This window comes from Pelodiscus sinensis, chromosome 1, assembly GCF_052426305.1.
Source record: "Pelodiscus sinensis isolate ZL-2025 chromosome 1, ASM5242630v1, whole genome shotgun sequence".
NCBI classification, from domain to species: domain Eukaryota; kingdom Metazoa; phylum Chordata; order Testudines; family Trionychidae; genus Pelodiscus; species Pelodiscus sinensis.
In genome coordinates, this window is record NC_143052.1 from 130204434 (window position 1) to 130220194 (window position 15761).

A 15761-nucleotide genomic window follows, 5' to 3' on the forward strand; every position below is an offset into this window, starting at 1 on the left:
TCATTGCATTTTGTAACTTGATTCCCTTTGTTATCCTAACCCACCTTCTCCTGGAAGAGAAGAAAAGGATTGTTAACCTTTATAATGGAAGGCTGTGTGTAGACTGGCCAGTTTTTCCGGAAAATCAGCCGCTTTTCCGGAAAAACTTGCCAGCTGTCTACACTGGCCGCTTGAATTTCCGCAAAAGCACTGACTTCCTACTGTAAGAAATCAGGGCTTCTTGCGGAAATACTATTCTGTTCCCGTTCAGGCAAAAGTCCCTTTTGCGCAAAGCTTTTGCGCAAAAGGGCCAGTGTAGACAGCTCAGATTTGTTTTCCGCAAAAAAAGCCCCGATCGCCATTTTCGCGATCGGGGCTTTTTTGCGGAAAAGCGCGTCTAGATTGGCATGACGCTTTTCCGCAAAAAGTGCTTTTGCGGAAAAGCATCCGTGCCAATCTAGACGCTCTGTTCCGAAAATGCTTTTAACAGAAAAGTTTTCCGTTAAAAGCATTTCCAGAAAATCATGCCAATCTAGACGCAGCCGAAGGGTTTATCTATTTGGAAATTTACTGGCATAACTCCCTCTATGGACAGCCTCATTCCAGAGTAAAAATGTTTGTTTTTTAATTTCTTATAACCACTTCAATAGTGATACGAGCTACAATAGAAGAAGGTGCTCTTATTCCAGAATATCCACATAGGGTATATTATACATGGTATAATATATTATATATATATATTATACCATATAATTATTTTGGTAAATTTTCCAATGTAATTTTCCAGGGTCAGATTATTAATGTGGCTTTTTTAGCTCAGTTAATGTCACTTGTATCATCTTTCATAAGGTTGCAAAATGTGCTTGAAAATAGAGAGGTTATTTGAGTTGTCACGAAAATCTGGGCCCAGAGACATTACAAATATAATTATAGAGTGTCTTAAAACAAAACAAAACCTCTTCCTTGCTTTTTTGGCCCATAGCCGTTGATGTCATTATGCAACCTAAAATACAGCAAGGAGTATAAGGAAACAGCTTTTGGTTTGTTTGAGAAATTTGATGTGTTTTCCCTCTAACGGCTCTGAGTATGGTCTCCTGAACAGAGGACTCTTCACTTATTTATTGGGATGAGATGCTTTTCAAATATTTTGGTATGATTTCATGCACCTCCCCCACTCCCCCCCACTGAGTACTACCTATTTTTGAAACTTTGGAAGTGGTATAATCTTCAATGGGATTTGTCAACGTTTAGCATGCCTACAAATTGGGCATCTTGTTTTAAAAATGCACAAATGATTTACACTTTTGGAATCATAAACTTTTATTTTCAGCAAATTGTCACTTTTTTGCCTTTAAAAGCATTGGTCAAAGCTATGCTACTGTAAGCAGGCATAATTCTACATTTGACCGCTTTAGCTTTACAATTCTCTCTTTGACTGGAAATGTTTGATTTGATGACTTCCTGACAGGCATGCACTATATCCTTTAAAAAGTCCTGCTGATGTGTGATGGCTTGAGTAGAAATGAACACTTTGTAATGATGAACAACCTCAGTGGAAATACTTAGATTTCTTTTAACCTCCATTGCAACAATTCATTTGTGGAAATGAACAAAGTAATACATCGGACTTCAGCGTACACTGAGTAGGCGGAGGCAAGCAGTATGGCAAGACCATAGCCACGTGTTGGTTTTTTTCTATTCATAATTATAAGGATTACCAAAGTAAAACTCTCTTGACAGAGCAAATGCTCTACATGCATCCCCTTGACCCATTATCATGGCTAAAGGAGAGAGAGAAAACAAACACTATCTGCATGTGCATAGATGCTGGAGCGAGGGGTGCTGGGATTGATGCTGCACCTCTTAGCTTCAAGTGGTATCCCTTATATGCAGGATTTGCAGTTTGGTTCAGTTGCTCTCAGCACCCGCACTATACAGATTGTTCCAGCACTGCTGATTGTATGAAAAGGTAAATGTAAAATAAGATTTTACAACACTGTCTTGCAGTTTTTATGGCTAAAATTTGAGCTGGAGTTAATTTTAAAGCGTCTTCAGAATGCAGTAACTCCAGCTTTTTAACTTCTCCACTTTTTCTTAAAAGGCTTGTAGAAATAACCATAGGGATGTTAGAGATTTGTTGATCATGTTAACTGAGTTTAATCAGTTAATGGTATCAGTTAAACTCAGTATTTAATTTGGGTAGTGTCCTGCTGGGCACCTATCAGTATGTCCATGCACAACCTTCAGAAATCTATTTGGAATCAACTTTGCTTATATGTTTTTATTTATTACAAGGCTCTTCCTCTGTTGCTTCTTTTTTAATTACCGAGGGCATTTGCCTAGCAACAAGAACGACTTCTGAGCTTGTCCCTTCCTGCTGTGCTGTTCCTTATCTGAAGTCACAAACCTCTGCATACAATATCAAAATGAATTGCTGTCAGTGTCGACAGACACAGTATCCTAGCTTCAGAAAGGGAGTAAACAGCTGGGGAAGTTGTGTGTGGTGTGTGTGGTGTGTGTGTGTGTGTGTGTGTGTGAGAACTTTTTAATATTTAGTCTATATTTTATCTCCCGTTCTGTGACTATATCACTATAGCTTTTTCCAGTTTGATTTTAAACACATTAGCTAAATTCTCCACTGTGTCCGGCATCCTCCATTTGGTGCAGATGGTGGTGGAGACTCAAGTTGTCCCCACATGCCTTGCTGCTGATTAGTGATTGCTGGGTGAATGAGGTTACTAAGGCAGGATGTAGAGTCAGCTGTGCCAAGTTTGGGGGACTCCCCTATGCAAAGCAAATTCTCAGCTGGGTTTACAGATTGTTTATACTATGGAAAGGGGGGTTCAGAGTCTGGTGCGCTCTTTCTAATAGCATTCCATGCATAGCACTACTCAAACTATATTTCACTGAAAAGACTTAGTATACTTCAGTTATAGCAGGCATCTGGCGTCTGCACTGTACTGTTGTTCCAAGATAACTAGTGTTGTTTGGAAATAACAATGCGAGGATCTACACAGCCATTCCGTTATTTTGAAATAATTTCAAAATAACGGATGGCTTATTCCGAAATCTGTAAACCGCATTGCAAGAAGAATAACGCCTATTCCGAAATAGCTATTTCAAAATAAGTCATATGTAGATACTCCACTGCTGCTATTTCGAAATAGCCCCTCACCAGGGCCATTCTAAGTTATTCCTTCCCAATGCCTCCTGGGGCTCTAAATCAAGATAGCATGTCTACATTAGGGAAGCCTACCTCGGGCTAATTTTGAGGCTTCCCTGCAGTGTAGACGTGTTGTTTTGAACTAAGCTATTCTCATATACTTATACTTATACTTAGAAATAAGCTTGCAGTGTGGATGTACCCATAGAAAATGTTTTAAAGGCACACCAGATTAATGCTAAGCAACTGCTATTAATCAAATACAAAACTTTTGTTTGACGCACATGATTTTTTTTAAATGTATTTTTCTTACCAAAATCTTACTCCAATTATTGAGTCCATATTGCTGTTGGAGTTTACTTCACTGGTCTGAACATTGGCACTGCTAGACAAAGGCAAAGATGGAGGGCTGTCCATGTGGATGGAAAAAGGTTGACATTCTGGACCATAGAGAAATCCTCCGAATCCTTGATATCCTCAAATCAGAATCCCTGTACCTGCATTAGCAAGAAACCTGGCTATTTCCCCCACTAACTGAGTCTCAGACTTGTACAGGCACATCTAGGAGGGAGGTGTATGGTGTTTGGAAGTATTAACACTACTAACTTTTGTGGGCAGCTGTGCCTTTCTCCTTATAACAACCATGGATCTCTCGCTTACTTGCAGTAGAGAGAGGAGCAAGAAGATATTATCATCAGTGAAATGTTTGGGAAATAGCTGGTATTCTAGTTTGTCCTTGTAGGTTAAGTAATGAATGAAAGATAAAAATGAGGAAGCAACTTTTTACAGGTTGAACTGTTCTACCAATAAAAGCAAGCAGGATCTTATGAGGGGGATAAGGCAAAAAGCCACATTTATTGTAAAGATAATAAAAAAAATAAAGAAAACATAGAAGCAAACAACGTTGTTTAACTACTTAACCCTTATACATATAAACACACAGAACCTGAATGAATGGATGAATGAATATTTGTTATAGTTACCAGCCTGAAAGTTGCTTGTGACAGAATACTGGCCAGGTATTCTGTACACAAGTGATGGTAGTGGGGAGCAAAGTCCTGATCAGATGCGCATCTGAAGCTCCTGGTAGGCTGGCAGCAGAACCTTGGACTACAATTCCATAGGTTTTTAGTCCAGTTCTTATAGGAATTTTTTCCTATGCCAGTCTATGGAAATTGCTGCATCATGCTGATGTCTCCAGGGTGGCTGCCAGGTGGTCGTCAGTGATCTCATTGAGTGGACCTCCAGGACTTTTCTCCACTTGACACCTTTTGGTTGCACTGGCACCTGATGCCTTCTTCAGCCTTTGTTGCTGTATTCTCAGGCTTGCCCCTCTCAGAACCATTCACTCATCATCCAAGCACTCTCTCTCTTACATACATTCCCTAATTAATGTTTCCCATACTGTATTTTGTATAATGATAAAAGTTGTAGTTACAAAAGTTTCTGGGTGGTATTGCTTAAAACATTCTCTGAGTGCTGAGTAAAGTTACAATGTTTTAAAGAGAACAGGCAATTATGTAACAATGCCCTTAGTCAATTACAGGGCTTGGCTCCCATAGCAGAGTTAGTGGCTTGACAATGCATTGTTACAATGTATCTCTGCAATGTCAATTTCAAGCAGCCCCTTGCACAAGCTTGAGCATGCCCTGGGGGGGGAGGGGGGGAAAGCTATTTCTGGCTACATAGTCCTAATAGTCAATTGTTATGTTATCCCTACATACTCTCTGTTAACCGGACCACTGACGTTCCAGGACCAGAGTCCCAGTGGAAGGGTAGTGGCTGGGCTCCCCACAGCTGGGCTGCCTGGCAAGCCGCAGCTGGGCTGCTATGCACAACACAGTGTGGCTGCCGGGTGCGTCCAGGAGCCCGGCGCTCCTGAAGTGGGTCTGCCTGGCTTAACAGGGAAGGGGGAGGGGAACTGGTAGGGCAGCGGGACTGGTGGGGGGGGGGGGAGGAGGCGGCGGCCATGAGGCTGGTGGCCCATCCGGGGCTGGGGAGGCTAGTAGCAGGTGAAATTAATACTGTATTTTTGATTAAAAGAAGCTGGTGCCTCTAGTCTGTCTTAAAGGGTTGTGCAACAAGATGTGTGGAATTACAGGGTGCTGAGTCAGCTGCTAACTCTAATACCACAAATGTAAATTGAGTGGGTCGGAAGCAGAAGGTCAGTTAATGAAGAAGAGCAACATCTGAGAGGCAAGCAACCCTAGCAAGTAGAAGCAGATATACTGAGAGGAGAAGTGCCGGGGACAGGGGGACGGGGAGACGCGGGGGGGGGGGGGGAGCTGAGAGCTCTTGTTCAATTCTGTGTAAACTCAAAAATCTGTCTTTCATCTAGTTGGTTCAGTAGAGGACGTACTTTGTGTCTCTACTGTCCTGGGACCAACACAGCTACAACACTGCAAACATGAAACATAAAATGTTGTTTCCCTTCTTTTCTCTCAGGATCTGTGCTTTTCTTTTCTCTAGTATTGTCACTTTTCTTTGTGGTAAAAATTGATTCTCATCTCTGATCCCCTCTATGGTTTATCCTGTTTACTTCCTTTCTTAGCCACCAGCAGAATTCTTGCAGTGAACCTGCACTTTCTCTCGTTAGTGAAGCACAAAGTCAGTACAAAACAAAACTGTGCCCAAAAAGGGAGAGGCAAATCCTATGAAGACTTAAAGTAGCTGAGGAGCTGTCACTGGATTGTTACTGAAAAAAATCTCAGGGAAGCAAAGTGGGGTGGGTTTTTTTTTGGGGGGGGGGGAAGGGAGTTGGTCTTTTAAAATATTTATGGTGAACCTGGCAAAATTTCCCACTACTTGAAAATTGAGAGGTCAAATTCTGGACCTGAACTTCAGGACAATATCCCTTTTATGGAGATATTAAAGACAGTAACAAAGCATTACTATTTCCATTCACCTTTTAAATTAGAAGCCTGACCACACTTTTATCAGCGAGCATGAAGTGTGATCTTTGGTAGCAGACCACCTGCTGTGATCAGATGAATAATTCCTGTGGACACTGCATTGGGTCTTGTCTCCTCTTGATATTGAAGAGGAGATGAGGGAAATGGGTGCCATCAACCACATATATATAATGGGGACCTAGATAATAGGATCTTGGCTATAGCATAGAACTCAAGGCAGCTTGATTAGTGGTGATACAAAGATCAATTTAAGGCACACAGTTTTGCAGTCCTTGGTTGCTTGTGAACCAGTTTGGTTATTGCTAAGAATTGTTGTGGCTACATGAATACTAAAAGAAACTATTTCGAACATCCCTAGTACTTTCCTTGCAGTGCATATTTTCAAATAGAATGGTGTGTGGCCTTGCTGCATATGATTCAGGATGCTCTTCAAAGCTGTTGGTTTTGGTTCGTTTCAGAGTCCTGATCTTTCAAGAGTTTGGTTTTAGCGCATTCCTTTTAGAATGTTGAATTGTAAAAATCCTGATGTCTGCTTTTAAGAAGTACCCCTTCAGATGGCTTCCGGTTTGGGAGACAGAGAGTTGAGCCTTTTCAGCTGCTGGCCCAAGGCTGAGAAACTTGCTTCAGAAAGAGCTGATTCTTTGACAGCAAACTCAGTCAGACCCAATACAATTTGAAATGTGCCTTTTCACGTTGTGCTGAGAGAGAGCAGTATAGCTCCCACCCCTGGGTGTGTGCTGGCAGCCTGTACCTACTCTTTCAGAATGTGGAGATGAGGAAAGATTACATTTTATCCCCTCCTACTTGTGAGAGAGGAAAAATCAAATAACCTCGCAGACCGTCCATCCAGACTTGAAAATCTGTAAGGTGCTCCAATAACTTAGTGATGGAAAATGTATGAAAACCTAGGTTGTCCAGAAAAAAAATGCTTTTTCCTTTTGGGAAAGGGAGGTTCCCACTAAAGATACAGCATTTGCTGCCATTTCAGGACTATCCCAAGGTATCAGATCTTAAATCTATGACATATTTTTATGTATACCTAAACAATTTTTGTTTGGTATAGGTGTATTAATTGGATTGGATATAACTTCCCTCTCCTTCTGAATCTTGTGCAGTTGGATTCATGGGTAAATGTGCAATCAGGCTGTGTAGTTAAAAAAAATAAATACAATCAATATTATGGTAACATTTTGAAGCAAAATTCTGTCCAGCATTTTAATTTATTTTTTGTGAAATACAGGTTAGTACACTGATAGATCTCATGCTGGTGTGATGTTGCATTGCTATAACGTTTCATTCTTTTATTTTGTCACTCCGCAAGTAATGCAGACATCCCGAACTCAGGCTGGTCAACCCTTTCTTGCGCGTGTTCATGTAATCTTCAGAATGTCAAATCTAATTGAGGACAAAGTGCTCACAAACCTGTGTTTTTAAAAATAGAAGATGTGGACAAACCAAAATGTTGTCATAATCTAGCAAACCATCTAAAAATAGCGGGTTTAGCCATTTTTTAAATACTAAACTGTCATCCAGATGAAATCTGTGCATGAAGTTGTAGCTAAGGATACAAATGCAAGTGGCTCCAGTGTTAAATTGCTGTGGGAGTGATGAGGGAAGGGTAGAGTGCCAGCCTGGCTTGTAGCTGCTGCTCTTCTTTGTCTTCTACTGAATACAAATCGTGTATCTGTAATAGGACTGAAGTATTTTTCTGAGTACTGTACTCCTCGTGCAGACTGCCAGTACTCTGATTTCCTCTAACTTTGCTTCCCTTAACAGACTCACAGGTGACCATCTAGGAAAAATATTATGAAATAGCGAAAACAAAGAGTTTTTGTATGCATATTGAAAAAAGAAAATAAGTGGCACCATGCCGCAGCTGGCAGATAACTTTTAAGCCATCGTGTCTGACAGCACCTTTGTCTTTTCCCAAAGTGAGCAACATCTGTAAATCTTGGTTAAATAGTTACAGGTGACATGGAGACATCAACTATATTAGGTAGTGGGAGGTTGACTAGCTGTCCAGTTTTCGACCACAACACCTGGTCAAAAAGGGATCTGGCCGTTCTGATCCACTAACCAGGCCATTGCTGTCCAGTTGGTGGTGCTGAGCAGAAGGGCTGGCAGACTCCCTCCTAGCCTCTGTGCCGTATGGCTTCTGAGAGGCAGCTGTCATATCCCCCTCTAACGCCCCCTCCCCCCACCTTCACTCCATGCACTGCCCCTGCCACTGGGGCAGTGCCCATGGACAGGGCAATGCACAGAGCTACCTGGTCGTACTTCCATATTAGGAGCTGCTTAAGGTTAATGCTGCCTGGAGCTTGCATCCCTCATTCCCTCCCCTGCCCCAGCCCTTATCCCCCTCCTGCCTTCAGCCCCAGTCCAGAGTACCCTTCATCCCAGCCCCACCCCAGGTCTGCAACACCAGCAAGAGTCCTCTTGCCCCCCCCCCCCCCCCCCCCAGCCCAAGACTGGAGCCCCCTCCTGTTGTAAGGAATAGCTCCATAATCAAGACTCTTCCTGGGCTGCTTTGGTAATCCTATCTACTCCATGTACTGTCTCTCTTCCCCCCCCCTCCTCCCATTCATTCTGTCCTATGTAGATAGCTCTCTAGTTCTTTGTGGTTCTGATACAGTTTCCATTGATTTATATGAGTAGATGCATTTCCTTTTTGTAATGCCTAGCCACTGAATACCGTGCTACTAGGTGTACAATCACAACATTTCATCACAATTTTTCAACCTCGGCCCAGAGCACTCGCCTGCACCTCAAACTCCTCATCCAAGCCCCACACCAGGTCTGCAACCCCAGCAACAGCCCTCCTGCCTCCCCTCAGCCCCAGACTGGAGCCCCCTCCTGCATCCCAAATCCCTATGCCCAACTCCACCCCAGAGTCTGTACCCCCCAGCTGGAGCCTTCACCACCTCTCACATCCCAATCCACTGCCTCAACCCAGAGTCTCCTCTTCCCCAACCTCACTCCAAAGCTCATATCCACAGTGAAAGCCCTCCCTCCTGCACCTCTCACTGCTGAGCCAGCTTGGTGAAAATGGGTGAGTGATAGAGGGAGGTGGGAGAGATGGAGTAAGCAGGGGCGGAGCCTTGGAGAAGGGGTGGGGGGCATGGACCAGGCCTCAGAGGAGGGTCGGGACAAGAGTGTTCAGATTTGTGTGAGTAGAAAGTTAGCAACCGTAGGTAATCGACAAGTTCCTTTTAAAAAAAAAAAAAAATCTTGTTACAGAACTGAGAGAGAATTAGGTGAGCATAAGAGCTTAAGTGACGCTGTCTAATGGAAAGAAACAGAGGAAAGCAGACAATGATTCACAGTTAATCAAACATGATGAAGTTTGAGATTTGAAAATGGGGTATTTGCAAAATGAAGTGAGGAAAGCAAAGTAAACCTTGTAGAAAAGGCAATAGAGGAGCGTGGCCATGATCTGTAGCTGTTTAATGTGCGTTACACAAGACATTCTTTACAAGTCTTTTACTAATGGAACAATGAAAGAAATTTCAACAGTATCAATCTAAAGCCTTCCCAACACCAGAGGTAAGAGTTTGGATCTCCTGGTGCCAAGGAATTAACACACACAATCTACTCCTCTATGCAGGCTACTTCCATTGTCTATAGTATCACAGTGGGGGAGGGAAACTTCCATGGAGCTGCTACTCCACTTTCCTGATAGAGAATACATGGGGCCTTGACTCAGGGGGAGGGAGGCTATCCTAAGATGAGCTGATGTGGTAGGAGAAGTAATGTGCCTAAGTAAAGGACTGGCATTAATCCCCTCCCCATCCCCTGCCCAGACTAAGACATAACCAGGGACTGTGACTCCTATTTCAATCTTGGTCGACTCTGGGGCACTGAATGCTGCTCCCAGCTTGGGGCTAGTGTCAGACCCACACTTTAACCCTAGATTAGGAGTATATGATGCTTGTAAGGATAGATTAGAGGGTAATGCATAGTAAACTTTGAGGGCAGGGAAGAAATTTTTTTTTCACAGAAGCCTAATAAGAGAGCAGTTGACCCACGCTTGTGCCGCTGTGCCACAGGCTTTTTATTGCAGTGTTTAGGTACCTGCAGCACACCCATCGAAGCCTGTGGTGCTGTGTTAACACACAAGCATAGCTGTATGTATCTGAGCTGGACAGGCAGAGAGGAATCTAGACTTCACCTTGAAAACAAGGACCCTCGTCTCTTCTGCTGTTGACGTACAAGTAGTGTACCCTTTTGCCTACAATAATAATTTGTTAGCCCCAAGGAGCTATCAGTAGTCTGTTAATAAGACAGATTAGCTGGGTTTTTTCCAAAAGTACCGGAGAGGGAAAGGGAATGGTCTTGTGGTTAAAGCATTGGACTATGACATTGAGATTTGGATTCTGTTCCTGGCTCTGCTACAACTATTCCTGTGAAACCTTGGATAAGTCCCCTCATCTGTCTGTATCTCCGTTCCACGTCTGTTTTACAGGGCTAGTCCTGTTTTGTTTTTGTTCTTCTCTGTGTTTTGTGGGTATATAATGTATAGTGTTTTAAAATAATGAGGCTCTGGTCTTGGCTGTGACCTAAATACAACTGTAATACAAATAATAGGCCTTAGATCAATTTTATGCTTTTTTTAAAGACACTTTCTTCTAAAATCATCTTGTTGGTTCTCTTATATCACTCTATCATCTTGCTGCTTTTTATGTGGCACACAGCCATTTTTTTCATGTCTGTGGCAGGAAGTGGTACATACACTATTGCAAATATGTACAAAATGCAAATAGGGCGCCTCTGCCTTTGAAGTGTAGGACGGGACTGTAGTCCTAAAGTCCAGTTCCCTGCACTCACAGCAGGACCAAACACCATTCTAGACCATCCCAAGTGTATCTCAAGCTCTCACGCTGATTAAAATCTTCATAAGACCACAGCCGTGTGCTGTCTCGAATATTGTGTGCTCTGTCATAAATTTGATGTCAGTAGCAGAAGTGTGGCTTCCTTTTGGTGTCGTGTCTGATATCATTGCTTGGGCCTGGGATTAAGAAAAGTGAAAATACAGTAATTCAGGCTGCTTTTCTACCTACAATGTGACCTGATAATTCTCAGGATCCTGTATTAAATCCATTTAATGTTACAGTAATTGATTAACGTGTATGCACATACAGTACTGGTGTTGAAAAGATCTTTATAAGACCCTCCTGCGTTGTCCCGCTGGCTTCTTAGAAATGGCTTCATCTTAACAGTTTTCTACTGCTCAGTAGGATGTGATTTCTTGTAACTGGAAACTGTAAAGCTAGAAACTGGAACCAGCAAGATGATGACTAACCAGGAGGGAAATAGTTTTAACATGCCTCTGCTTTGCCAAGGAATATGAAAACAATGAGAGCTTTGTCAAGTCTGTGGGTCAACTAGCCTACTAGTGATATATGATGTTTTTGTAAGCGTGCCACATTTTGCTTTTTTTTTTCCTTTCTTTTAAGTGCTGTTTAGGAGCTGAAATTTGAATTCCCATCTGTTTGCCCAAAAAGTGTTGAACATCACCTTCATGGTTGTGTTGTTCAGTGATCGGACACATCCTGAGTAATATATGTCTCTTGGTCGTCTCTGGCAGGCGTGTTGTATGGCCTTTATTTCATCATTTAGCAGTACAGCTTGTCAGCTAGGAATGTGTACAGCTAGCAATTGCCAGGACAGTTGCGTCCATACACTACAGCTTCTCAACCCTGCAGGAGTCTTTTCCCGTCACTCCGCTGTTTTGCTTCTCTGTAACCCCTTCATCCTTTCTTTCCAGTTCGTCATGACGCACTGTATGCCTTGCCTCTAGCTGTCTAAGGAAACGCTGCAGCACCTCATGTGACAAAGCCCTAGCTGCAATGATTTTGTTGAGGTTGGTCCTGTTTTGGACAGGGGGTTGGACTTGATGACCTCCTGAGGTCTCTTCCAGCCCTAGGATTCTCCAATGTGTAAAACATCGTATCTGCTGGGCCCACACTGTTGAAATCGATGAGCTTCCCTACTTGAAAGCCTTATGGCAAACTGTGTGATAAACCATCTGTCGCTAGTCATCACAACACTCATTTTGTAGTGGGAAGGGGACTGTTCAATGGGAAGTTCAAAGCTTGCGCCGAGGCTTTCAGAAGTAAATGGTGAGTTGAGTCCTCGAAAGAGGCTTAGCTTTGAGTAAGTTTAGAGCAAACCTCTCCTTTGAAATTAAGATGTCTCAAACTGGGTGCCCAAATGACTAGTTACTTCTGGAAAATCTTGGTCTTGAAACTCCAGTATTCCGCCCTCACCTGTACAAAACCCTTCCAAAATCAAAGTTCTTAGTGTTTTCTATGGAGAATTAAGGTGACTTACTGTGAACATAGTCTGCTGTCTTGAAGCCATTTAGAAGTTAATAACTTGCTGAAAATGCAATGAACTAATTAAATGTCTGTAGCACTAATTCCATTGCAGTAGTCATTAATTTTTTTTGTAAAAAGATTGTTTTATAGCTAGTCCAACAGAGAATTTCACATGCCCATTTCAGCCTGTTGGCACTACTGCTGATTTGTTTTTCATATGGATGGAAGACTGCCACACAGGTTAAATGCGTGGTTAACCTGAGACCAGAAATCCTGGAGAAGCACAGGCACTTGGTTTTACCCCTTCCAAAAATAGCATCCTGCTCTCCTTGAACTATTTTTGCACTGCTCTCTTTTTAGTGCTGCCTTGTAAATTTGTTCTGGGTTGAATTTCAACTAGTGGTGACATACACAGAGGGATAGTTATATCAGGGGTGGCCAACCTGTGGCTCCAGAGCCACATGCGGCTCTTCAGAAGTTAATATGCGGCTCCTTACTTAGGTACCAAATCCAGGGCTGGAGCTACAGGTGCCAACTTTCCACTGGGCTGGAGGTTGCTCACTGTTCAGCCCCCAGCTCTGCTCTAGGCGCTGTCCCCCTCAACCCATTCCCCCTAGGATCTTGCCACTTCCTACCCTCTCCCCTGAGCCTGTCACACCCATGATCCCCCCCCCCTCCAGTGTCTCCCACAGAGAGCTGATCACAGTGGGCAGGGGGAAAAGGAGAAGGAGGCACTGACCAGTGGGGCTGAGAGTGGTGGTTGGGAGATGATCAGGGCTGGTGACCTGTTACTGTTGCTCTTTGACAATGTGCATTGGTATATTCTGGCTCCTTCTCAGGTTTAGGTTGTGTGTTGTCCCTCCCTCCTCTCCCCCCTCCCCCCCCCCCGACTAGATGACCCTGGAAGTCCCTTCTAACTCTGATTCTGTGATGCATTTTTTTAATAAACTCTATCTGAACAGCTAACATTTCTCTACCTTCACTTCAGCCCATGATATCCTGTGTAGTGAGTTAGATGTTCCTTCTTATATTTTAATTGCTTTTCACAGTATGGAACCTGTCCAAGATGATAGGTTGATAATACAAGCTGAGAGCCATAAAGGAACATATTGCCTGTTTTTCAACCTTCAATCTTTGCACATTCCAAAAACTTGACAATAAGCTTGACATTTTCCCAAAAACCTACACAAAACTTTAAGGTTAAACTTCTGTGTTTAGGATATTGCTTCTCTGCTGATTGGAGGTTGGTGAGTGAGAAGAAATATAAATGAAATCAATTGGCCAGGAGTGTCAGGTGGCTCCTCAGTAGCCAGGGGTCTGATCTAGAAAGGGGAATGCTGTGTTCTGCCTGTGTGAATGTCTAGTAAGACACAAGCTGACAATCCTAGTCAGACTTGATCTTGGTTCTGTGTCACAAGACATTTGCTCTCATTACTTTTGAGAAATTTGGAGCTAAACAGATCCAGTAAAATCCTAAAACACGCTTCAAGTTACTCACGTGAGGAATCCTACCCACTTCAGTGAGATTAAAGTAATGCAAGAGCTTTAAAAATTCAAGGGTGAAATCCTCCAGGCCGCACTGAAGTGTTCTGGAATCTTTCCATTAAACTCAGTGGATCAGGATTTCATCTGAAATTGGTTAGTCTTTCAGAAGACTGTAAATGGCAAAAACCATTACTCATTGTGTTCATACGGGTGTCAGTGCCAACCTTTAGGTTTTTAACAGTCCCAGGCAGTACAACTGTATTGGAAACAGAGTTGAGGGTAAAAGGATGCATTCTGACAGGCAATGAGGTGAGGAAAGGATGATTTGAGGAGGAGAAAACTAGACTCTGTTGAGGGGAATCTGTGCAGTGGGACATTTTTCTAATAGCTACTGCTAAGTAGATCTAATTAAATAACCGATGGCAAATTTAGTAGACTAAATCCATCCTTTCATTTCTGATTGTGGCTGGTTTACAATCAGATCTATTTTTGTCTCAAATTTATTTGTTAAACAAGTAGATTCTTGATCTGTAACTTGTTCATAAACCATTTTTTGGCAAGTAGTTAATTGAAATTTAAACCATTTCTAATAGGCATATTGGTCATATAGAATTGTTCAATTTCCTGCCTGGGTGGACTCTAAGGAGCAATTTCTGATTCAAAATACTTTCAATTATCAATTTGAAATCTGCCTAGAAGGCAGATTTGCTTTTTTCAATGGATATTCCTGCCAGTAAATTAGAATGCCTGTGAATGTTCGCAGGCAGTGAGCACAAAAAGGGATGCGAATGCAGTCAAACTAAATTTATTTAGCAACTCTGATGGGTACTATTGGAAAACTTTTTTGGGGGTATTTGCCAATCCCAGCTCTAGGGCTAGAAGGCTCAGATGGTGTTAGCCTAAATAAGGGAAAGGTTTAACTAAACGAGTAGGAAAACTAGAACAAAAGAGTAGGAAATAGTACAGGAGGCGCTTGTAGAACTAGTATAATTTCTTCCTATTAACTTAAAGAGGAAAAAGTTCCTATCAAACTGCTACAGTTGAAATCAGCAGAAAATCTCAAGTTAGACCTCTTTTGATGCAAATATGGGATTAGTTAGAAGAGCATTCTCTGTGAGGGCCCCACAACTTTGGAAGCTGCTCCTTGCAGAGTTGCCAACTTGCATTTTTATCATGAGTCACAGTCCCTGGAGTCATGTGATTAGGTGAGGATCTCAATTTTCATTTAAAGAAAAAAGTGAATGTCTAGTCCCCAGGATTGTTGAGGAAAGCTTGAAAATATGACTCAATAGCATTCTAGAGTCCCAAAAGTAGAAAGCAAGCAGAAAATACAGCTTCCCTTACCCCCTTTTAAAGTAGATTTCAACTCATGGTTTTCTTTAGAGGTCTGATTTGTGATGTGAGAACTCCTGTGGTAATAGTACTGTCTTGTTGGTTGTTGTTCAAAATAGCCTGAATCTAAAGACCATTTTGGAATGTTTCAAAGTTTAACTCTTTCCCCCGCCTCCCTTTTCCCACCTTTAATAATTCATCCTAGGTTTTCAAATGTTGGAAGTTGAGGCAGAAGGAAGGCAATTTTAACTTTTTAGATAATCCAACAGTAGTAACTTGTGTTACCTGAAATTGTATTGCTGCTCTAAGATTTAAGTTCTGGCAAAGATCCTTGCAATATGTGATTGGGGTACTTGCTTTAGCACTTCTATACACTGCATAATTTATTTTAAGATGCATCTTTTCAGAACACACTTCCCTCGCATTTTTCTCTCATGACTGTTACATCATTTAATAGTTTTTATTCTTGAATTAATTTTAACTACCTCTTAAAAGTTTCCTCCTTGTTTTTTGCAGGTTTGTTCCTGCTCATCTTTCATACTTCAGTTGTGTATTAGCTATGTAAACTGTCAG

General features: G+C 42.2%; 1 protein-coding gene across 2 annotated transcripts in view; it reads left to right on the forward strand.

Annotated features, from left to right (window-relative positions):
* BORCS5 (BLOC-1 related complex subunit 5) overlaps positions 1-15761 on the forward strand; it is a 90517-nt gene that overhangs the window by 37714 nt on the left and 37042 nt on the right. The window lies entirely within an intron of this gene.